Below are 26376 nucleotides of genomic sequence, written 5' to 3'. Positions count from 1 at the left end.
AAATAGTGAGTTTAGACCAGTTAGAGCTACTCAGCTTTACTCCATTAGACCACTGGCCAAAAGCAGCTTCTTTATTCCCCAATGACAATAAAACATTTACAGCATACAGAGGGGAATTCCACATCACTACTCCTTTTTTGTCTAAATAAAAATGAATCTTTGACATTTAACATAGCAAGATTATATACAATAAAACCGTTATCAAGCAAGAATTATAGTTACAATATTTATAACACCTTTATCTTTTATGAAAATTAATGAAAACTATAATTATAACTATATGTTCTTAAACTCCATCAAAGACTCTGGAAGTATATAATATTACCTGAGTTAACAGGAAGTGCATTATAAGCAACTTTCAAAATTCTAGTATTAACAGAGACATCTTGCTGCCTGGATAGTCACCCAAAGTTCTTCTGGAACACCGGGGCATCCAATCTTCATCCTATAGACCCACCCATAGTATCTGACAGACATTTTTAGAAGCAGAAAATTTCAAAGATAGTTCTACCTATACTGGCAGTGTGTCAGTGATTTTTTTTTTCTGTGTCCTGCAGAATGTCTGGCAAACTCTTTTATAAAGCAGGAACCCTGAAGGACCACCTCACTTCCTTCAGGCAGGTTCAACAAACATTTTTTGTGGGTCCTGCATGTCCAGTTTATACAGCATAACATTAAGCAGTCCAGATAAGAGCAGTTTCTTGCCCAAATTGCTAGCAAACTCCATAGGTAGATTCTTTGATGCCCATTATCCTCTTGAAGTAGATTGATGTTGCCAGGAGCAGATGTGTCTCATGGTCATGAAAAGTCCTAAGTTCTTAAAGCCTTTGAAATGCCATATTCCATAGATCTTTGAAAGGTTTGAAGAATATCTATATAACTGAAATATATCTCTATATATCTAGAAAACCTAACTAACATGAGTACAAGCTTGACTATTACATATTATTATCTATTAACCTGTAGTTCTTAGTTATACATTACATGTTTAAATGATCTGTACAAGATCAATACCTTAAATGAGAGCAGAACAATACATATAATAAAATTGACCTTAAATTTGTATCAATAGACCAAGATCCATACCAATGCAAAGTATTCACCTCTATAGCATATCCTCATTTAATATAAACAAACATTTGTAAACGATATTTGTGAATTTGGGCATAGGTCTCTCCAAACTGCTTCCTGATTTTTATTGGACAAAGTAATTTAAGGAGTTTATGGAGACATTTCAGGGGATCTTGTTCCATCAAACCACATTAGTCTGCAAGAAATTTACAGGTTCTTATCATCTGTGGAAACAAAAGCAGAACCTCTTTTCCAAAGCATCATATTCTTAGACCAAAATTTTGAAGTCAAGATACCTTTAAAATATTTATGTTAGTTTAGCTTAGCAGCTGGTACAATGAAATTGTCTTTCTGTACTTACATCACTCACATTCAAAAAATTCAAAGAAAACACAGTAAGATATATGATCTAAACTCTCTGTTTATATTCCATTTTTCTGTGGCTTAATTTTCTTACTCTAGTACTTTTTCTGCAAGTTTAATATTTATTTTATTATCTTTACTCCTTTAACCTATGACTGTCTGTACTCTGTTATATTACTTTTTACTGTCACTTTACTCTTCTCTTTCCCAAGCCTACATATATTTATCCAACACTGTGACCCATTTAGAAGGCTTTTTATTTGAATATGTTTTTATTGTGTATCTGTAATAATTTTCTGACAAGGAGCACTTTTAAAATGGTAAGCATCTTGATCACAGTGGCCATGAATGCTGGCTCTGTCTCCCTCAAGCTTTCAATACGGCAGAGGAATTCACTGCCAGCTCTGTAACTATAAGATGGGAGCCATCCTCATTACCTCAATACATTGATATGTAATATATACATATATTTTGTATAGTATCTATCAATTTGCACATATTATGTGAGTGTGTATTATATGTTTATATACACATGACCTAGTTAGTATTCAGTATAACAAATATATATTATAATTTAAAGAAACGGGAAACTTCTTTGTTTTATTTGTCATCTCCCCTTTTACCAGAAAAGATAATTTACTTTCTTCCTACAAATTTTATAAACATTGATCAAAGCAAAGCCATCAAAAGAAGTAGACTGGATAAAATAAAATGTTTATTCTCTATGGCAGCATTTTGAAAACCATGCTCCAATTCTGTAATCATGAAAGTTGTCATTCATTCTTCCTCACAACAAGGTCCAGACCCTGATTCATATTTATTGTTTCATTTTCGTAAGTCTGACATTAAGTGATCAAAAGTTTCCTTCAGCTCTTCACATTCATAATTTTATATGTGTCTATAAATATGTTCTTAGATTCTTTCTTACTGTACTGTTTATTTAAAATTTTATGGTTTCCATATGTTTTATGCAATCTCCTGTAAGTATTCTTTACTTATTTGAATAGGATTTAGTAGTTCATTAAACATAAAACTACTTTTTAATGAATGTATCAAGAGTTTAATTTCAATGGTAATGTCATGGTACAGGTGAAATTTGTAATCATTTGAATAATTTTTCCACTTAATGCAGAGATGATACAATATTTATATTTTAACGCAAATTCTTTTCATATTTATTGAATGACACAGTTATTATATACTGGATGACCCCACTTTCATATCATGACACCAAGCAATGAAAATATAAACAATAGAGAAATTTACTTTGATTTTGTAGCTGTCATAAGACCCCAGAAAGCACATTTTCCAGTTTTGTGGAAGTGGTAGTAACAAGAGGATTTTGAACTCATAGTTTGCTGAGAAAATAGCTACAGCCAAGAGAAATCCATTTTTCTAGTTGTGTAATTGAAAATGTAGGCTATAGAGATTTTCGCTATGCATGGCCAGGGAAAGACTGTATTATAAAACTAAGATTTGCGTCAAAATAGTATCGTTTAAAATGAAGGCTAAACAGTCTCGTTTTAACTAAAGAAACAATATAGATTAGAAGACAGATGTTTTCAGAGTGCATGCCCTCTACTCCTTTATTGAGTTTATATTCTGAAATTTATGGTACCGTAAAATTTATCTATACATCCGTAGACAAGTGATAGCAACTGAAAAAGCCTTGTAGTTCCTTATAAGGCAGAAGCATTAAACACAGTGACCTTTATGCACTTTCCAATAAAAAGAATTTTGACTTGTAAAGCAATAATTGAGATCTTATTTTGAAGTTTAGTGGGGTTATTTTTTGGTAAGTGATATTAATTCAATTGACTCTTTTTCCCCCTTTTAATTCATATCTTTTACGAGAAAATATTTATCCTGCTGAAAAGAATTTATTTAAAACTTGTATGTGTACTACCTGTGAAATATAAGATTAAGACAGAGCATGTTTGAACACATTCTAAATATCTACATGATTACTCACAAATATAGTTTTAATGTTTGTATCTCCTCAAAATTCATATCCTGCAGCCTAGTCACCGATGAGTGGTGCTGGGACTATTGAGAAATGATCAGTAGATTGACTGAAATGATTCAGAATAATCAGAAGGTGTTTTGCCTGAATCAGATACATGAAATTATTAAAGCATCTCAAAAAACTGCTTTTCTCTATCTAGTAGGTAATTGTGTACAACCAAGGAAATAGGTTCTCTCTTGGGGTAGAAAACAGCCTACTTGATCTTGTACACATAAGGTTCATGGTGCTAAGAAATGCAGCTCTGTTGTTTTAAGATACACAGTCAATGGCATCTTTTATGAGAACCCAAGCACATTAAAATAAATTTTAGATTTAATTAATATGAAATGTATAAAACTATATTAATTCTATGGAAATATATCTAATACTGAACTGCAGATAAATATCGATGTTCCTTTACAGCTATTAAGTGATCAATTTTATAATTAGGGTTGCACTTACAATTTCTTTTTAGAAATTTTCTAAACTGTCACTAAGCACAGATTATTACAAAGACAAAGATTTTCACTACCCATGCATATCTCTGCATCTTAGTTGACATTTTTCTTTACACACTGTTCACTTCCGCCACAATGTCTAATCAGAATTTATTGCCACAGGCTCCTCTATATCTCATTCACGAGCTCACCTGCTTAGAACCTTCCCAGAGTCAAACGCCCTACTTGTGATCAGTCGTTTTAGCAAAGGGATTGTCTGAACCCTTAAATTTTTTTTTGTTTTATCACCTAAATGTGTAAAAATTAATGTTCACAGATCTCTATACAATATCTTGCATTGTTAATTTGGGCTTGCTTTTTTAGTTGCAGAGAGAGGGTGAAAGAGACAGACAGAGAGAGAGAGAGAGAGAGAGAAAGGAGTGTCTTCCTTGTTGATAAACTACTATATTCTTAATAGTTTTTAAAATCAGTTTTCTTCCTGTAGCTTTTCTCTAGCCTTACTTATACATTCAACATATCTCACTGTCTACATGGTAGATATTGTAGATATGGAATCATTCTAAATCATATAGTAGTTCTCTTTTTTTTTAACAATCCTAGTTTTCAGTATTATGATCCAATTCTCTGTTAAATTATTAAATCCATGTTCTAAGTTCTGACACCACCTGTTTAATTTGACTTTATCAATGCTCATACTTCATTGCTCTCTTCTTCCCTGGCTGCTTGCTACTTTGATACATACTTAGATAATTCTTTCTTACATAGAAATGCTGCTCCAGGAACTTTTTACATCCTAACAGACTTCGAATCACTCTGTTCCTCAAAGTGCCAGTACATATGATAGAACAGTTTCTAGCTTCCTTATATGTGCTGAACACTCATGATCCAGGAGACCCAACTTACGCCACTCATCACCAGCTACCCAGTCATCTTAGGCTTTCAAGTCAGTCCTTGAAGACCTTGAAGTCCACCTCTGTATTTTTTTAAACATTTCCAGAAGGATTGCATCTGCATAATAAGTACATGGTGCTCTTTAAATGGCGTCCAGTTCCTTCACTGGCAGTTTTTTTCTTTTAGTTTTCTCATTTAGGTCTTTAATTGCTATGAAGGGACACCATGACCATGGCAACTGTTATAAATGCAAACATTTAATTGAGATGACTCTCTTATAGCTTAAGAAGTTCACTCCATTATCATCATGGAGGGGAGCATGGGAGCATGCAGACAGAGTTGATACTGGAGCTGAGAGTCCTACATCTTGACTCAGAGGCAGCAGGAAATTGACTGCTTGTCACACACGGATTGAAGCTCCAATAAAGAGATCTCAAAGCCTACCCCTGCAGTGGCACACTTCCTGCAACAAGATCACACCCACTCCAAAAAGGTCACAACTCCTAGTAGTGCCATGCCTTTGGGGGGCAATTTTCTTTCAAACCATCTTAAGTTTCTTTCTATCTTTAATAAAGATATTACAAATGTTAATATCTTTGGAAGAATCATCCTATTTTTCTTACAATTTGGTGATTTTTTAAAAAGTAAAGCACATGCAACTTTTACATCCAACAAACTGGTAACAGTGTTGGAAAGGAAAATCTTGAGATCCATACATGTTTAATGAGGGACAATATCCTCCTACATGTGAGTCACCATGCAAATATGTTAACTTGTGCATTCAAGGCAGTGTTAGTTTTATTGCAAGCTTGACAGCACTCCTAAAACAGAAGTAAATATTTCTTTCTCTCATTTATTGTGTTTTTAGTCTTTAGAAAGGTCGTGGATATTCTGGCAACAGAGTTAAGCTTCTAATGAAATACTGATGGTAGTGATACCTACTAACTAAGTCTGTACAGGATGAAGGTTAGCGTTCTCTTGAAAACAGAACCAGATGAACATCAAACTACTTTTAAGAAAATGAAGCTTATTAAAGACAACAAGTAAACAGTAGTCAAATGTGTCTCTTTAGAATATAGACAGTTTGGTATACCAGATAGTATAAGCCCCATATGAAATATCATGCTTTCATCCCTAACAACCCTTTATGAATTCTTGCACCAAGATGGAAAGAGAGAGAAATATAAAAGGATACTTAAAGCAGTATCATCCAGTGCCATGAAAATGTTCTTCATTTATTGAGAGAGAAAAGCATCTTTACTTATCAGCCTCAATATGGGAATCCCCTTAATGTAAACATATTTTCAAGTAATGTATAAATATGATATCATCCCTAAAGCATTATAGTGAAAAGATTAAAATGTAATGTAAGGAAGATGTATTGAAGTTCCTTTCAGACCTTCCTGTACTTTCAAACCTTTTCCTGTACTTGGTAAGAGGGTTTTAAGCCGTTTCCAATGTGAAGGAATCGGATATTTGAGTGGTAAGTAATCAATTTCAGGAAAAGTAATGAACCAATGACATATTGCAATTATCTATTTCTGAGGTAATTAAAACTCTCAGATAAAAGTGGTATTCAGTGATCAAGCTAGAATGCTTCTGTAGCCCTAAAGGAGTTTCTGATGAATAGAAAATACTACTTCTGAAGTGTCTGAGAAGGTAAGGAATATGCGCATATAGGATTATGATCCCTAATCTCACGAGACATCAGAGAATAGAGACTTAATACAGGAATGCAAAGCTTAAATCGGTCTTTGTCTTATGGTTGACATTCTGGAGATTCCCTCTGGAGCCCTCACCTTGTTTGACTTTGTTCAGTTACTAATTGACATTAAAAGAAAAAAAAATTAATTGTAAGCATCATCGCTGAACGATGCATCCTGTGTTTACTAGTGTAATCAACACTGGCAGCTGCTATAGCAGAAATGTTAGCAGCAAGAAGAATGAAAATAAGGAAAGCTCCTACTCCTAGAAATGGTTCTCTCTTTCCACACCACTATGATTATGAAAGACCAGGGAAATTTTCAGACCTTTTCCAGACGAAAAGAGAATAAGGTTGCAACATCACCAATGACAATACAAGGGTTTGCAAAGGATCAAGATCACAGGAAAATACTGGCAATGATATCATTAGGGCATGTTAAAACAGGAAGAGAAAAAATATAGGATAATTGATAGTTGAACTTCTTCAATGTTCAATTTTCCCAATTTGGTAATTTAATATAAAGTTCTTGCTTTTACAAATTGCAAGCTGAAGTTTTACATGACAAAGGAAAATACATTTTATAGAAGTGCCTCTTCAGTGCTTAGGACAACTTAATAATAGCTTCCACAGATTCTTGGCTCTTATCTTAGTGATGGTACCTAGTTCCTACCTGTTGTCTTTTCAGGTTAAAATGGTGAGTATACCCTGCAGGCTTCAATAAAGACAGGACACCTGGAAGCAGCCTTGCTTTAACAATAACAAAACAGGGAAGAATCAGAAAAAGCAGGTATTCCCTGAGAAAAGCCAGAGTAGGATGGGTTCACACTGCCCACTAGAGTATTTTCCTTTAGCACTTAGAGCTGAGCAGGAGCAGTTGTGAAACAGAAGTCGTTAGGGGAGAAATGAGAGATTGTGGAGAGGTTAGTGGTCCTGAGACAAGTGACCCTTGCTTTGGACTCGCTCGCTGACAAACACCTGAGTCATCCTGAAATGCAGTTGCCAGAGAAAGTCAGGAAAGGAGATAAAGTATCTCACTCTTAACCAGAAGATAAAGCAGTTATTCAGTATAAACTTCATTTACTGTTATAGTAAGAGATTGCGATATATTTTAAAAGAAGTAATCTTTGTTATCATTTGAAAAGTTAATGAGGTACAGTAATATTTATTCTGAGTAATCTTTTTAGATTCTATAGCTTGACAAAAACAGACAAAAAAAAATGGAAGGAAAGACGGAAGCTCTCTTTGCCCCCAATAAACTTTCTGTTAGATTTGGTAGGAATTTCTCAGCAGTGCAGCTAATAGCCCTCGGAGCTACAGATAAACAGGAATGCTTAAGAAATTTCTCAGCTGCTAGGGAGTGAACTGAGTTTATACAAGAGCTGGCACAGGTGTGTATGTCATTAACCCCAGTTCAAACATCAGACTGAGAGACCAGATCTGCTCCAGTGTACTCAGGAGTACCTTTTGGCATATCAATAAAGATAAAAATGATAAAAAAATACAGTGTTAAATAATGGCATATAGTTCCTTATTATAAAATGCCCTGACTGATATAGATGATGATGATAAAAGATAGATTATAGATGATTGCTGTACGTACTAATTTACATATGTAATGCTGTTTTTTGCCCAGATTTCTTTCATCTGAGTTCTTCTCATTGTATCTAACTTTTTCATAACCATTAGAATTTGATGATTTATTGATCACTGTGGATGGGGAATTTACAAACCTAATTTTGAGTGCTCCTATACTGTCTCGTTACCACTTTAAAAACAAACATAATCAGATGAAGCATGCCTTTAATGCCATCACTGGGGAGGCAGGCAGGATGATATCTCTGAATCTGAGATCATCCCACTCTACAAAGTGAGTTGAAGGTCAGCCAGGGATGCATAGTGAGACCCCATTTCCAATTAAAAAAACTGGGTCATTTTTAAAAGCATTGTTCAAATAGACATTATTTAAAAAAAATAATCAAATTTACCAATTCACCATGTGTTACAGGCATTTAGTTTCATAGCTATATTTCAAAAGGAGAAAGTGTGTGTGTGTGTGTGTGTGTGTGTGTGTGTGTGTGTGTGTAACTGAAGCTTTTCACCTCATTTATGTGTTGCTTGACTGAAGGCATCTGAGGGAAATCTCCTGAGGGTGAGAAGCAGCCTGTTATACAGATGTAATGTGTGATTGGTAACAGAGAAAATGTCTCACACTGATAGAAATTTTTTCAGATAAGGAGAGAGTATGATAGGAACATGAATGAATGGTTAAGCCTCTGTTGATGGATTTCACCATCCTAGATTGAGGAGGGTGGCACAGTATCAGGTGAACTACCTCTTTTGTGTAGGATAAGAATTCCACTGGGAGCCAAGGCTAGTTCAAATAGAGTAGAGATGCCGGGTACAGGCAAAGACAGTGGGATTAGATACTGGAAAATTGAAATAGATTCTGCTGGAATTCTCTTGTGTCTAATTTGTTTAATCCATCAATTTAAATGGCAGTTTCCCCTCATTAAAAAAATGCCATCACAAAATGTGGTGCCCTAAGAAGGCCTACACAATTACACCAATGGTGGATATGACAATATAGACCGCGGAAATTTCATAATGTCCTACCCACTGAGTAAGAGCTGCAGGCAAACACTGGCTTCTAAGAGAAGGAATGTCAGGTTTTTTCAACCCCTTCCCCACCCATAGGTTATCTAAGACTAAACAGTCTGCCTTAAACACATGTCTACACCACCAATCCTAAATGTACTCAGAAAGTTCTGTGTGAATTTGAAGTCAGTTTATGAATTTGAGTGGACAATAGGAGAGGAGAGTGAAGAGAAGGAGATGGAAATTATGTGAATATAGTTCTCATATACAAAATTCCAAAATATAATAGTATTTCTTTTAAAAATTCCTAAGATAAGAGATTCCTTAGAACCACTAATTTTTTGTAAGTTTTTTTTTCAGGGCTTTTAGACTTTCTAATAGTCTTCGTTGCTTACTCCGTTTTCATTCATGACATCAGCCATCCAGAAAGGTACACACTCTATGTATTGGTGAGCAATAGGTCATGGAAGGTACACACTTTATGCATTGGTGAGCTATAGGTCATGGAAGGTACACACTTTATGCATTGGTGAACTGTAGGTCATGGAGGGTACACACTCTATGTATTGGTGATCTATAGGTCATGGAAGGTACACACTCTATGCATTGGTGAGCTGTAGGTCATGGAAGGTACACACTCTATGCATTGGTGAGCTGTAGGTCATGGAGGATACACACTCTATGTATTGGTGAGCTATAGGTCATAGAGGGTACACACTCTCTGTATTGGTAAGCTATAGGTCATGGAAGGTACACACTCTATGTATTGGGGAGCTATAGGTCACCATAACAAAACACTTGATGCAGGCTACTCCTAGAGTAAGCGATGTTCAGTTAGGCTCGCAGTTCTGCAGATATAAGATCAAGACTGGTATGTGGCCCCACTGTTTAAATGTGTGGTAAGTGCCTTACCTTGCTGTAAGAACACATGTTTAAAAAAGTTCAGATCCATGCTTAGCAGAAATAAAAGAACGATCATACGACCTCACAGCCTCCATTATATCTACCAGAAGATACAATTACAAAATTAAGTTTTTTAAGGAATCTTAGTAAATATTCAGTCCTTCCCACTGTGCTTTTACCTGTCAGTATGGCTTGTAGATTTTTGATGAAACGTAGACTTGAAGAATTAAATTAAATGGATCATATCAATGGGCTAATAGAAGCATATCACTGAGATTTAGGAAAAAGGGGTGTTATCATGCTCTATAAAGACTGTCTTGCTTTGGAGCAAGTTGGTGCATGGGAAAGGTAGGATGGAGGAAAGGAAAAGAGCATGTGATATAAAAATATTATAATTCCAAATAAACATATATTGTTGAAAACAAACAGGGTCATGCTGCAATTAAGAACTGTTGTTGGTCCACCTGACGAATTACATTTATTAAACAGGCAATAATTTGGAAAATACTACATGATCAAACACATTTAAGGAATGGTAACATTACAAGCCTTCTCCTCAGAGAGGACAGCATAACACAAAATAGCATATTATTTATTTCTATAACAAAGTAAAACATCTTTTAAATTTAAAATATATAAGACTGTCTTGTTTGAACCTGTCTCTTGATTTCACCAATTCCTCTCAATACCCACACTCTATCCAGTGGGACAGAATGGCTGCTGTGTCCCAACGCTGGGCATTCTTCATCCATGTAATTTAGGCATTTACGGCATTATGGAATGACTTTCAGATCTTGATGTGATGTTTGAAACTGTTAATTCACTTTTCTGACATGAATAAAAATTTTAGATTTTTGTTTGGTTGAACATTTTTTTCTGTTAAGATCTTTAAATGCTTGACTAAAGATCAGAATTATTTTTAACTAACCAAAAAATGGATCATCTCCCATGAAATATTCATTGTACTTTTTTTCAGGACAGTATTCTACTATTCTACAACAGTACATCTTCCTACTGAAGAGTGTATACTTTTATATTTCAAATTTTATAAATTGTATGATATTTACATCATTTTCACAGCAAACATTTGCAGAAATAGTAATATTTCACCAGTATTTCCCCAAGAACACGAACCATTACTTTATTAATTAAGGAATGTAATAAGGTTAGTGGATTATCTTAATTATTGTATATTCTATATTTTTTTCTATTCTTTGTGCTAGCATTGAGCTTATAGGTTTATTGTGAAGGCAGTATGAGCTTGAGCATAAAATTGTTATGTAATTGTTTTACTATCTGGAGAAATTCTTTAATCTGAAGTAAGAAAAAGCAGAATTACAAGAGTAGAGCCTATATATTTCAGATATACTTAAATCTAAATTATTTTTGTTTGTGAAATCCTGAGGCATAAATATATCACATAACTGAAGCATCTAAAAAATAAGGCCTTTGTTTGTAAGGAACATCATAGGAATGTCCAGTTCACTGACTGTGTTAACAGTGCTTATATGGCTTTTGAAGATATATGACCTATTTTATGAATTTAAAATAAGTGCCAATCCTTGATGAAATCAGTAGACCTCAAATCATAGGACTGAGATGTGAGCTCTGTAGAACTAGAAAGGTCGAAGAACCAGACATAGTCCAAATGAAGACAGTAGCAATTTAGTAGCTACACTGTGATATAAAAAGAAATAATTCTTCACAAAATTGTGCATGAATACGGAGTAGAAGAAATAAACTCATAAATTTTCAAACAGACATACTGTGATGTTAGATATCTGTGTGCTGGTTTTCAAGTCACAGAACCAAGAAATAAAATTTTTGTTAAACTCATGAACAGCTATAATTCATGATATATGGAAAGAAGACTCACAGTGATCTCAATGCTCTATTTTCACTCTTTTTATTTTCTTAAAATCAATATTAACCTTTATAACCTTTGCTTCCTATTTCCAATGCATATACAAACCTTTATAATTTGTTTTACTTAGGACACGGTTGAGTTTTACAGTATTTCTTGCCTGAGAAAGCTCTTTCTATTAAAGTTATAATATTGGATTTTTCCACAGAACAACAAAACGTGTATGTACTGTCTAGACTTTTCAATTACTCTGGCTAAGCCATGGTTTTACACCACTATACAGAATGGAAAGATGAAACACACCTCAGTAAATCTACTGGAGCCTACAGGTAGATAACCTAATGGAAAAAAGCTCAAAAATGTAAGCGGACAAATAAATTTATAAAATATTAAAATTGAGCTAATAATAGATTCATTTTATCACCACAACAAGGTGTAAATGTGGCATCATTTTGTGTTTATTAATTATGTAAACATGGTCATTCATGCTATGGCATTTGGATTTCAGCCATTAAAACTTTAAGTAAGTGTTTTTCTTTCATTTACATTTGAACATGGGGAAAGCTTCTTTGGTAGTACATTTTAAAGAGGAGCAAAAGTGATATTACTCTAGCCATATTTATGTACACTTTATTCAGTTGAGTTTCCATGCTCAACAATGAGAGCAGGAGTAAATTGATGAGCTTCACACCAAGCAGCTACAGAAATTTTCCTCATACCTTTCACAGAGGTTCAAAGTACCTATAGGAATTTTACCTTTTCAAAATTTTTTTGTGTGTAGATATGAGCAATTTTCTGTTACTTAGAATGAAAATGTACCATGGCTATACATATCCTAGTTAATATTTATGTACCAGTTTGTTTACTTTAAAAATGTGAATTGCCAGCATCTGTGAAGATTTGTAACAGTAAGAATATTCATTATATGAAATAAGAGAATTTATTTTTCTAAGAACTGTGAAAAGCATTCTGAAAATATCTGGCAAATTTAAAATAATCATTGTCTGTAGCCTCACAATAGCTAATCTTTTCAACCTGATGAAATTTCAAATCACTATAGGAACAAACCTGTTGATATACTTTAAAGAAAGTAAATGATAGATACCTAATGTGAGGAGAACCAGTCTGTGAACCGGAGTTCAAGAAGCAAGAAAAAGACCAAAAGTAAAGCATCAATATTCATTGCTTTCTGCTTTCTGGCTATGCATGCCACGTGCCAACTGACTCATACTTCTTCTGCAATATCTCCACTAAGAGGGACTATTTCTGCAAACTGTAATAAAAATAAATAAACCTAGCTTTAAGTTGCTTTTGTCAGGTATTTTTCTACCAAAATTGACTTCAAACTAAAATCAATCAAAAGAGACAAAGAAGGACGTTTCATATTAGTCACAGGAAAAATCCATCAAGATGAAGACTCAATACTGAACATCTATGCCCTAAATACAAAGGCATCCTCATATGTAAAAGAAACACAATGTAAAACTTAAATCACACATTAAACTCCACACACTAATAGTGGAAGACTTCAACACCCTACTCTCACCACTGGACAGAACTACCAGACAGAAACTTAACAGAGAAATAAAGGAACTAACAGATGTTATGACTCAAGTGGACTTAACAGACATCTATACAACATTCTATCCAAACAAAAAAGAAAATACCTTCTCCTCAGCACCTCATGGAACCTTCCCCAAAATGACTACATTTGAAGTAACAAAACAAATATTAACAGACACACACACAGAGAAAGGAATAACCCTCTGTATCTTATCATACTATTTTGGCTTAACACTAGAATTCAACAGCAACACTAATCTCAGAAGGGCCACAAACACTTGGAAATTAAATAATGCTCCCCTGAATCACCAGTGATTCAAGGAAGAAATTAAAGATTTCAGAAAATTTAACAGAAATGACCACACAATATACCCAAATTTACGGGAAGCAATGAAAGCAGTGTTAAGAGGAAAGTTCATACCACTAAAGGCCTAAATAAAGAAGCTGGAAAAATCCCTCACTAGTGAATTAACAGAACACCTAAAAGTTCTATAACATAAAGAAGCAGACTCACCCAGAAGAATTAGAAGGCAGGAAATAATCAAATTGAGAGCAGAAATCAACAAAATAGAAAGAAAGAACACAATACAAATAATAATGAGACCAAGAGTTGGTTCTTGAGAAATTCAGTAAAACAGACAAAACTTTTTCCAAATTAAACAAAAGGCAGAGAGAAAATATCCAAATTAACAAAATCAGAAACAAAAATGGGGACATAAAACAGACACGGAAGAAATCCAGAGAATCATCAGGTCGTACTTTGAAAACCTGTACTCCACAAAATTGGAAAACATAAAGGAAATGGACAATTTTCCGTATAAATAAAATCAAGACCTGATAAGCAAATTAAATAGATATATAAGTATTAAAGATATATAAATAGTCATCAAAAGTCTCCAAACCAAACCAAAACAAACCAAAACAAACACAGGACCATATTTTTTCAGCACAAATATCTACAAAATTTTCAAAGAAGAACTAATACCAATACTCCTCAAATTGTTCCATAAAATAGAAACAGAAGGAACATTACCAAACTCATTTTTTGAGGCTACAATTACCCTGATATACAAACTATACAAAGACATTACTAAAAAAGAAAATTACAGACCAGTTTCCCTCATCAACACTGATGCAAAAATACTAAATAAAATTCTGGCAATCCAAATCCAAGGACACATCAGTAAAATCATCCAAATGCCCAAGTAGGCTTCATCCCAGAGATGCAGGGATAGTTCAACATATGAAAATCTGTCAATGTAATCCACTATTTCAACAAACTGAAAATAAAAACCACATGATTATCTCATTAGATTCTGAAAAAGCCTTCTAAAAATACAACATCCCTTCAGGATAAAGGAGGGATATAAGGAACATACCTAAACATAATAAAGGCAATATGCAACAAGCAAACAGCCAACATCAAACTAAATGGAGAGAAACTCAAAGCAATCCCACTGAAATCAGAAACAAGACAAGGTTGTCTACTCTCTCCATATCTATTCAATATAGTTTTTTTAAATTCTAAATAGAGCAATAAGACAACAAAAGGAGATAAAGGGGATACAATTCGGAAAAAGAGAAGTCAAACTCTCACTATTTGCTGATGATACAATAGCTTACATAAGTGATCCCAAAAAGTCTACCATGGAACTTCTACAACTCATAACGAACTTCAGTAATGTAGCAGACTAAAACATTAACTCATAAAAAAATCAGTAGCCCTCCTTTATACAGATGATAAATGGGCTGAGAATAAAAACAGAGAAACATTGCCTTCTACAATTAGCCATAAAACATAAAATATCTTGGAGTAACTTTCATCATACAAATGAAAGAACTGTATGACAAGACCTTTAACTCTTTGAAGAAAGAGATTGAAGAAGACACAAGAAAATAGAAAGATTTCCCATGCTCTTGGGCAGGTAAAATTAACATAGTAAAAATGGCAATCTTACCAAAAGCAATCTACAGATTCAATGCAATGACCATCAAAATCTTAGCAAAATTCTTCAAATACATCAAAAGAACAGACTCAGCTTTGTATGTAAAAGCAAAAAACCCAGGAGAGCCAAAACAATCCTGTACAATAAAGGAACTTCCAGAGGCATCACAACCGGTGACTTCAACCTCTAACACAGAGCTACAGTACTGAAAACAACCTGGACGACCAATGGAATTAAATTAATTAAATAAAATTAAATTGAAGATACAAATATCAATCCATAATCCATACACACATGAATACATGATTTTTGACAAAGAAGCAAAAAATATAAAATGGAAAAATTAAAGCATATTCAAAAATGGTGCTGGCATAACTGGATACCAACATGTAGAAGAATAAAAATAGATAGAGCCATATCTATCGCTATGTACTAAACTCAAATACAAATGGATCAAAGACATCAACATAAAACCAATCACACTGAGCTTCATAGAAGAGAAAGTGGGACATACACTTGAATGCATTGGCACAGGAAAACACTTCCTAAATAGAACCCCAGTAGCAAAGACAGTGAGAGCAACAATTAATAAATGGGACTTCCTGAAACTGAGAAGCTTCTATAAAGGAAAATACATGATCAACAAGATGAAACGACAGCCCAAAGAATGGGAAAAGATCTTCACCATACATAGGGTAGAAGGTTGATCTCCAAAATATACAAAGAACTCAAGAAATTGGTCATCAAAAGAACAAATAATCCAATAAAAAAAATGGGGTATTCTGAACAAAGTACTCTCAACAGATGAATCTAAAATGGCTGAAAGACCTTTACGGAAATATTCAACATCCTTAGTCACAGAGAAATGCAAAACAAAACAACTCTGATATCTCATCTTACACCTGTAAGAAAGGCCAAGATCAAAAACACTGATGACAACTTATGCTGGAGAGGATGTGGAGTGAAGGGAACACACCTGCATTGCGGGTGGAAGTCCAAATTTGTACAGCTGTTTTGGAAATCAGTATGGCAAATTTTCAGAAAATTAGGAAACAACCTACCTCAAGACCTAGCAATACCACTTTTGGGTATATACCAAAAGTATGCTCAATCATACCACAAGGACACATGCTCAACTATGTTCATAGTAGCATTATTTGTCATAGGCAGAACCTGGAAACAATCTAAATGCCCCTCGGCCAAAGAACTGATATAGAAGATATGGTACATTTTATACATGGAGTACTACACAGAGGGAAAAAAAATGAGATCTCAAAATTTTCATGCAAATTGATGGATCTAGAAAACATCACATCGAGTGAGGTAACTAGACTCAGAAAGACAAATATAATATGTCCTCACTCCTAAGTGGCTTTTCTACATAAAACAAAGAAAAACCAGCCTACAATCCAGAATCACAAAGAATCTAGACAACAAAGAGGACACTAAACGAGACATCGTGGCTCTAATCTATATAGGAAGTAGAAAATGACAAGATCTCCTGAGTAAATTGGGAACATGGGGATCATGGGAGAGGGCGGGGGGGGGGGGAGATGGGAGAAAGAAACATGGATAACTCAATAAAATCAAGAAAAAAAAGAAAAAGAATAGTAGGAGAACAAAGAGAGGGAGAAGGAGACTATCAAACACATTTGGAGAATATTTGAGCACAAACACACATCAACAATGGAATTTCCTTAGTAAATATAAAGCCTAACTCTTACAAAATAAAATAAATTATTTAAGAGAAATAATGAGAGAAAACACAAATCAAAATAGAATAAAGAGATTAAATTTGTGTAAAAATGGTCAAGGTTTTAAATAATTAACAATGTAAAGTAACTATATTACAAGTAAATTTACAAAATTGTACACTAATTTTATAAACATTCTATAAAACATTGAAATGTTTTGCTTCCTTCCTCAAACAGTAATGATTGTCAAATGTTGCAAATTCAATAATAATAATTATGGAAAATGAAGTGTTTTCTTTTATATTACTGCTTGTAGTAGATTAAAGTTAACACAATTTACACATACATATTCATTGATTTGGACATATATTCTCTGAAGAGAGTCACAAATGTACACAAGGAAACATTGCAGTAGTGGTGATAACTCTATGTTTCAGTGTTTTTAATGTTCTTTCATGATTGAATGAATAAACACAATTTGAAAAAAGTGATACACAAGGAAAACTAGGGGGTAACTACACAGGGAAATCAAAGCAAAGTATGGATGAGGAGGATCAACTAAAACAAGTTTTGTTTCAAAATGTCATAATGGTCTCTAAGATGTTGTGTACCAAGTTTTTAAAAGGTAAGAGATTTAAAAATGCACTAAATACTGAATAAATGGTGAAAGGTTAGCAAACTAATAACGAAGTCAACATTGTTACTAACTTAAAGGAGAAAATAATAAATATTTAGCCTGATGTACAATGGTTTAGTCTTCTGCTCTTTCTCATTTGTGTCTGCCCTTCACCTACACAAATACCAAGCAGTTAACAGTTCTTAGCATAATGAATACTCCTTTGATGTCTGTGATTTTATACTTCCTGTTTACACTGACAGAGCAAATTCTATTCCATTTCCACTTTGTAAAGCCTATTTATCTTATTTGAATCCTTTGAATTAGTCAACAAATACTGAAAACTTGTTTTATCTCAAAAGCTGTTTTTATTCTGGGGCTATTACGATTAAGCAAGCTAGAACAAGCCAGAGAAATAGTCAAAATCATAGTGTTTACATCTATGTGTAGACAAAAAAGAAGAAGCAATTGAGAAGAATATCACATAATTACATAGTTTCATATGATTCTAAATAGAAATCCTCTAAGTGATGTGCTAGAGAGTGCCCAGCAGGACAGCAAAAGCTTACCATTAAATCAGCTTAGACTCCAGTGTTAGGAAAAGGTAACAATTAAGAATTTAAAGACAAAGAACCAGAAAGACAGAAATGTGGAGAGAATTGCAACACATAAGCCCTGGGTTGTTAGCACTGTAGGAATTAAAAGCAGCTGGTTTAGGGATTTAGGGTAGGCTGGTGTATGGATTAAGGGCAGGTTAGTGCTTGAGTAGATGTGGCATGTAACGGGCTTGTAAAGGAAGTAGATCTTACAATTCCTTGTTGGCTAATTATTTAAAAGGGATACAAAGCAATCCAATGAAAAGAAGGACAAAACAAGACTTAAGATAGTAGAATACAGATATGCTTCAATATAAGGATAGGACAAGATACTAAAAGTCATGGTACCATAGTGTAGAAAATAAAACTGGATGTAGACAGGGTGAAGGAAAAGTTAAGAAAAACTCAGTTTTCTGGATATGGTAAGTAGGTGGAGACCCTATTGCTTACAGCAGTGTGGGAAAGTATTTACGTATGCAGGGGCAGTCAGGCTAATCCCTAATCAAGACTTTTGTTTTGTATAATTTGACTTTGAGGTTCCCTAAAGGTATTCACCACTCAAAACTTCAAAGGGAAAGTCGGTTAGATAGAAATTAGAGTCTCTCTGGTGATGTTGTAATCAGTCTTGAAATTGTAAGAACCTTACATGAATCTATTATTGAGAGCTCTGGGAACGGCCTCATCACCCAGGTGGAGATGTAAACAGGCATGACAGGAAGCCAGGGCTGCTGCTGAGGAATCCCAGTGTGGCTACTTTTAGAGAGAGCAGGCCAGGAAATGAGTGTCCTTGGAGACTGGAGACAAATCAGATCAGAACACCACAAGAAAGGAACCTTAAGAAGGAGCAGGAGGTCAGACTGAATAATCTATTCCCAAGATGATGGCTTTATAATGTCATTTTAATTGGCAAGTTACTGGGGCTCTGACATCAGTGAAGTAACAGCGACTGGAGATGGAATGGGTTGTGCTGAAGAGCCAATGAGTATTAGTGAATTGTGTTAAAGGAGAAAAAATCCCCAGCGTTCAGAAATAGGGAGAAGAAGAAAGGGGAAAGGGAACGAGAGAGGAGGCACAGGAGGGAGAGAGGGAAAGAACTTTTATAGAACCATATTATACGTACCTCAGTGACAGAGTGTTTTCCAGGCACATGGAAAGTCCTATAATTGGTTCTAGAATCACATAAACGAAGTGGAACCACACAACCAAGAAAGAGAGGAATTATGAAATGTGAAAAAACACTTGTTTGTTTCAGTTTTTTTGTCTGGTTGTTTGTTTTGAGACAGAATTTCTTTGTAGCTCTTGCTGTCCTAGAACTCACTCTGCAAACCAGACTGGCCTCAAACTCACAGAGATCCACTCCCCTCTGCTTCAGAAATGCTGAAAATAAAGGTGTGCACCCCCCCCCCCCAGCTATGAAATCTACTTTTAAAAGATTATTTTGAGAAGAAAAATAGAGGAAACTCGGAAGTGCAATAAGTTATAAATTATCACTTCCACATTAAACTTCCTAGTGCTGGCTGGGCCTGCATATGCGGTGAACGCTCTGTATCCCAGCAAGAGCTGCTGAACAGGCAATTCTGAGAATTATTTGACCATAGCAATTTCTTGAGAATTTAGTGTAAGGGGACATGGTTTGAAGAATGGAAGAACATTTTCTGGAAAACCATATGCCTCTGCAGGTTGACTTGTTAATTCATTTGTGAAAAGATAAAGGGTTTTTATTTTAGGCACAAGATGATTAGACAGAAACTAAGAGAGGAGGTGAAAATCCCAAAGTAGAGACTATTGTTTTCATTGTGATTGGAGCCTTAAAATTCTGCACACAGTGGTCCTGAAGTATAAATCTTTAAAATATGAAACATTAGTAAAAGAACTTTGAAGATGCTCAAGTCAGTATTTTACCTGCACTGTTTGTAAAAATTAATTTTAAGTAAATAACTTAGTCTTACCTTAGTCTTATCTTTTCTCCCCTCCCCCCCATTTCATATATACTTTCTTTTTTTGAGACAGGGTTCCTGACATCCTGGAATTTGCTTTTTTGCAGACCAGGTTGACTCACAGCAATCTATCTACCTCTGCCTCTCTTCCAAGTACTGGGATTAAAGGCATACACCACCACTGACAGGCTATCTTACTTTCTTAATTTCATTTATTGGGTTCAAGCATGGATCTGAAATGAGGGCTCAGTTGATTGTTTTGTTGATGTAATTATGTCACAAGTAAAAGGATCTCAAGACACTAACAAATTTTACATTCTGTGATTAGACTAACAGATTATAGTATTCTAATCCAAGAGAAAGTAGAAGTTAATGGACAAGGAGAACCAGGAGTAGCCTAGCTTAAGGTCATAGGAGTGATGAACTGTTACAAGTGGGGAGTCTTGGAACGATTGAGCTTCAAGCGAACTTGCAGAGTCAGATAATTAGATAAACAATATGTGATGTTATATGTTCATATGGTCACAGTTAACATGATTAGGCGTAACACCGTGATGAAAGGAAGAATTAGCTATGAACACCAGGGAATCTAAAAAGAGTCTCTAAATTCATTGCCTAATGTTATCTGTACTCACAGATCCCATGACACTTCACATGAAACACGTTAACTCTAGTCCAGAAAGCCCACTTGGATCGTGCTTTCACCTTTAAAGTGTCTGGCCAAAGAACTTGGCGATCGCACTGGATTCCTACAGCCCTTTCATGCACAGCTACCTCATTAGTAACCGAGTTCAATGATTCACGATATACACGTCTCTCATGTCTGTCCCTCACTGTCCCTTCCCAGCAGCACTTAGGCAAGAAACACCCTAGTATTTTTTTTTTTTTTTGCTGTGCATTTTGTAGTCTGTTTCCTTGTGTTTGTAGCTTCCCTTCCCCATATCTTCCCAGATTGATTTCTCACATTAGTATTATATCTGAAATGGGGATATTATCACGTTCTTTTTTAGGCTCATAATGATCACGGGGTCTTAATCTCGTAACATTTCATCTTTGTGATAGTACGGGACTTAAACCACAAATAGAAGGGTGTGTTGGTGACTTGGTAATAGAATTTTTATCTCTCCAGTTAAGCTTCCTCTACTATTTGCCCCTTCCCATTGTATCACATTTCAGGCTTATTAAAATGTCCCCAGTCACTCACTGCTGTGCCCCTGTGATTGTCTCTTTTGTTCTAACTTTTTCTAATCTCCATATAATTCACAGCTGGCTTATCAACTATTATTCACTATCCTATATCCTCTTTCTTCACTTTAAAGTATATCTTCTTTTAAAATTTGCTTTTGAAATTATAATACAATTACAATATTTCTCCCCTTTTCCTTTCCAAATATCCTTTATGATGCTACCCACTCTCCTTTAAGTCCATGACCTCTGTATTCATTAATTGTATTGTATATGTATATGTACATACATATATATCCCCCCAAACAATCTTTTCAGTTTATGCATTAATTTTGTGTATATTTTCAAGGCAGGCCACTAAGCACTAGACAGGAAATCATCTCTTCCACTCCTAGCTTTCTTCAGTTGCCTATAGATCATTTTATAGGGTTGAGGCACTGTGGACATTCCCCATCTATCTGGCATGACCCTTCTGTCATTCTTCTTTAGCTTGTGTTTGGGCAATCACGTTAGTGAGACTTTATGAATATTGCTTCTGACATTACTAGGAGACAAGTTTGTACTTTTGAAAGAATTTGTGTGCGTCTATTCTACTTGTGCGTCTCAGTACTTACTGAAATTCACTTGAAATCATTTGATTACTTGTGTGTTTTCCCTTAAGATGAACTTTTCAGAGAATGCACTGTCTGTTTGTTGTTTAATCACACTAATGGTATAATCATAGACATCAATTTTTACAATAGAAAGAAAAAAAATCTCTTACTTCATAAATGGTTTTGTTAATATCCTATAGTTAAATGACAACATTTAATTCTTAATAGAGTAAATCTGTTCTACCACAGTAAGTGATGATCTATGTAGGCTAGTGAAATCTTGATTAGTTATATTCTAGAAAGACATTATTTTGATATGATTGTTTCTAGACAACCTTTCTAATTTAATCTAACATTAAGAAAAAAATGCCTTTTGCATCGTAAATCATGTTATTCCATAATGCTAGAAGGAAATTATAAACTGTGCCTATAATTTTGTGAAAACCCCAAAGAAGTTTTGTATTTATTGTAAGAAATTTTATCCATCAAATTTAAAGGCAATAGCATTGTGGTAAATATTTTTAAAAACTTAGAGGTGTAACGCTGTCATTGTGATATATAGCAAAGGTAAAATTAAATTAAGTCATTATACTAAATGCAGCAAGATGATCCAGAAATAATAAGAGTTCATGAACAGTTTTGTTCCATATGCATAACTGGGTAGGAGGGAAGAACTAAGATGTGAAGGGATGGGATCAGCTCCAGGCCGTGCCCTGCATACCAGACATTGCTTTACAACTGACGCTTTGTCCAATCTTCATCCTTAACAGTTTAAAATCCTTCTGCACCTTTTGGGTCCAGATTGGAATGCCAGCAGAGCCCTTATGACACCATTAAAAACACATTAGCGAAACAAGTTGTTGCTTGTTATGTTGAAACAATAACAACTCATCGTGACTGATGACTATATGTCTTATTTTTCTTTCAAATATCTTGCCACTAACACACCCTTTCTTAACTATGGTACAATATTAGCAGTACTCTGGGTTGACATAAGCACACTTATATGTCATTAACAGAGGAGCATAATCCCTTGTCCTCAGTCTCAAAGAATTTTCAGTGAACCGTAGTGAATCAAAGTTCCTATACTTTGTCAAGGACAGACTCAAGTTCTATTTTACAAATCTACCTCTTTAGAATTAAATATTGCAATAAATTCAAATGCTTTTATCTAATAATTTCAGGTCCCTTAGTATGAAGGCTGTGGTATTTATTTATTGAAACTTTAAGTCTAAATGGAAAAACATTCACAGGTATGACCACATTATTAATATTATTGCTGTAAAGACACAAAATCTCAAGTATTAAGTTTGAGATAAAATAATAATGTGTATTCTATACTGGATACTTCAAACAAGGGAAATCAAAATTAAATGTTATGAGACTAAGATAGTCAAATAGTGGTCTGCACACAATTATTTTCTTTATGGACTCAAGATAGGAAGGAATTAAAATTTTATATAAATATGGTAAATGAAAGATTTTTATATTGTTAATAAATATGAACAAGAGAACCAGACAGGTGAAAAAAATTAACACTGTATTAAAATAACAACATAGGGATGTTGTTATTTTATTATGGAAGTTATTACAGGTAATAGTGGTATTATAAAATAACGCACCTATTAAAAATAGAAAATTAAATACATATAAAAGGACTAATTGACAATCATTAAATACCTTTATAATCATTAATAATTAAATAATGATTTATTGAGCAAAAGATTTCCATGTTTGTTACTATCACTTAATGATTAGTTCTTTGGTATTACATACTTAATATCTTATTTACAAATGTGTAAATACCTTATTTCCAAATATTTTCCAATTCTTAGAACTGAATGTAGAAAATGGAATTATGGAAACATTGTTTTCTACTGTTTAATTATGTATTTTTCTTTAACCCCTTTCTCTCTCTGTTGATCCTTGATTTTCCCCGTTCTTCCACTAATACATTTTCCATCCCTGAGTTTCTGTCATCTTCCTGGATACACAGTGATTTAAATAGATATTATATTTTTCCTTAAATGCCTTTAAGCATTCCTAATAAAATGTTGTACAATATAATATTCCTACTCAAAATGTATACTTGTTAAACATCTTTTAGGAAATATCTTAAGGTCTTTGAAATTCATAGAGTCTGTCTTATAGTTTTGTGTAAACCCATTAATTTATTCTTATTCTATCTTTTATAATGAGAAATAAGACCTGTAGGAAGAACCTGAAAGCAATATGTCATATAATTTCATTACTTATTCTTTTATTTACTAATTTCATGATACTTTACAGTATCCATTCCAGGATGTTTGCCATTTTACATTTCTAAGCTTATATGTACTTTGGCTTTGATAACAAATCAGAGTAGAAGCCAGTTTAATCCTGATCCCAGGGAGGACATTATCTGTCACATCCTAGTTCTCTTAGCTGCGCCTTGGGTTCATGTGTCAGACAATCTATGGACAAACAAAAGTAGGTAGGCTTTTAGTGTTCGTTATTTCCAACATCCTGCTAAATGAAGGAGTGGGAGATTACCTCTATTCAATTTTCCATCACACAATCAAGGAAATTTTAACTCCTCATCAAAGGAATGAAGTTTGTTAATTTTTATTAAGAGCTATAAATTTCATTTGAGTATAGACAAACTTTCATTCTATAAATGAGTATAACAATATTATTATTTGAATGTTTTTGTAAAAAAAAGTTATCCAAAATATGGCAAAATTAAATTGAGATAACAATTTTCATACAAAAACTTAAAATACAACAGTAAAATCAATGACTAATTTCTGAATTCACAAAGTAAATTAGCTTAATGGTTTTGTGCATTTGGATCTAGTCTTTGTTTTCTCATTCATCTGCATCTTCACTCAGATCTTTGTATTCTGTCTATATATTAGCCAGTTTGCATCCTGTGTCTGCACTTGTAGATGCTAGTTAAACTCTGAATTATCCATGGCTTTGCCAAGTGTCTAAATTTAAGCTAGTTAGTTTCTCCCCACAACTTATACAGCCTAGCTCAAGAATAGGAGGATCTTGGGGAGAGTTTCTTAAGAGAGTTATTCAACGCATCACTAGTTAATGAGAAAATGGAACAAATAAAAAATAGCAAAGATTAAAGTAATTATGGAGTATTGGTTCACCCAAACTTTGTGGATTTGAATTTACTTCCTCAAACCTAAAAACCTGATAAACTTTGCAAACTTTGCAAACTCTCAAATTAGAGATGTGGTTTATTTTTGTTAATAAGAGTGCTTGCAAATTATCAGATTTGTTTCCAAAATTTCAGATTCTTTGACACCCATTATGCTTGTGTAGGTTTTAGTCTTCATGTCCTCAAGCAAGGAGTCTTACTTATTTCACCTATTTCCATACCTGGGTGGAAAAACAAGTTTAATTTTATTTTATTTTATTTAGAGATGGGTGGCAATTCCAGGGCTTCCACACAAATCAACTTGATTACAAGATGCACTGGCTTTGTCTCCAGTAAAAAACAAACTGAAGATAAGGGAACTAAGATGTTCATTAGGCAGCTGACGTTAAACAAAGCCTCCATAACATTCTTGTGATTACCATCTGAACTTGTAAACAAACCGGGCTCTGTAAACTTCATCAACAGCATCGAGGAGTCAAGATGTGAATGATTGTAATTAGTTCATTCTAAACATTCTCAGTGGAGAGAGATGGTGTAGGGCAGTTCGAGCTGGGAATAATACCAAGAATTCCATGGGGGATCTGAAAACATCAGGGCAAAAGGAGCATTGCCCCAAGCAAATGATGTCACTGAGGACCACAGCATCGGAGGAAAATGTGAAAATATGCTCAAACCGGTTGCCAATAAACATGTGAATCATACCCTGAAATCCAGGCTCCCAAGAATTTTTAATCTGTCTCCCACGTAGCACAATGAACATATTCAATGGTTAGATGAGGCAAACATTCCAAGATCAGGTACAAAGGCATCGAAACTGACATGGGGCTGGTGGAAGGGCGAGAAAAGCACCGAGAAGACCTTTCAACTTGGAGAAGTGCAACCACACAGAAGAGAATGTCAGGATGGGCTGTCCACAGCTTCTGCTGCAGGGCTGACCTCAGCTGAGGGGTTCCTGCGGTGTAAAACAGTTCCCCTGCAAGCTGCAGTTTAGACCCCTAATGGCCTCTCTTGTTGGTTTCAGAAGAGTTGCAGGGCTCAATATACCTTCATGAGTACTGTGAAATGTGTCTAATCAAGAAGGGTTTGAATTCTTCACATTTGGAAATGTATGATGGCGGTTTAGTTTTCTAAATAACAGGCCTTTACCCAAAAGCAGTATGGAAGGCAGGCTACGTAGCAATTGTCGCTACTAGTGTTGATTTAAAGGATGATGAGCACAGCACTACTTCACAAAATTGCC

The sequence above is a fragment of the Microtus oregoni genome, unplaced genomic scaffold, assembly GCF_018167655.1.
Source record: "Microtus oregoni isolate MIOR12 unplaced genomic scaffold, Mior012 000044F_ref0000062, whole genome shotgun sequence".
Classification (NCBI taxonomy): domain Eukaryota; kingdom Metazoa; phylum Chordata; class Mammalia; order Rodentia; family Cricetidae; genus Microtus; species Microtus oregoni.
The sequence above is the reverse complement of the archived record's forward strand: the minus strand, read 5'-3'. Positions refer to the sequence as shown.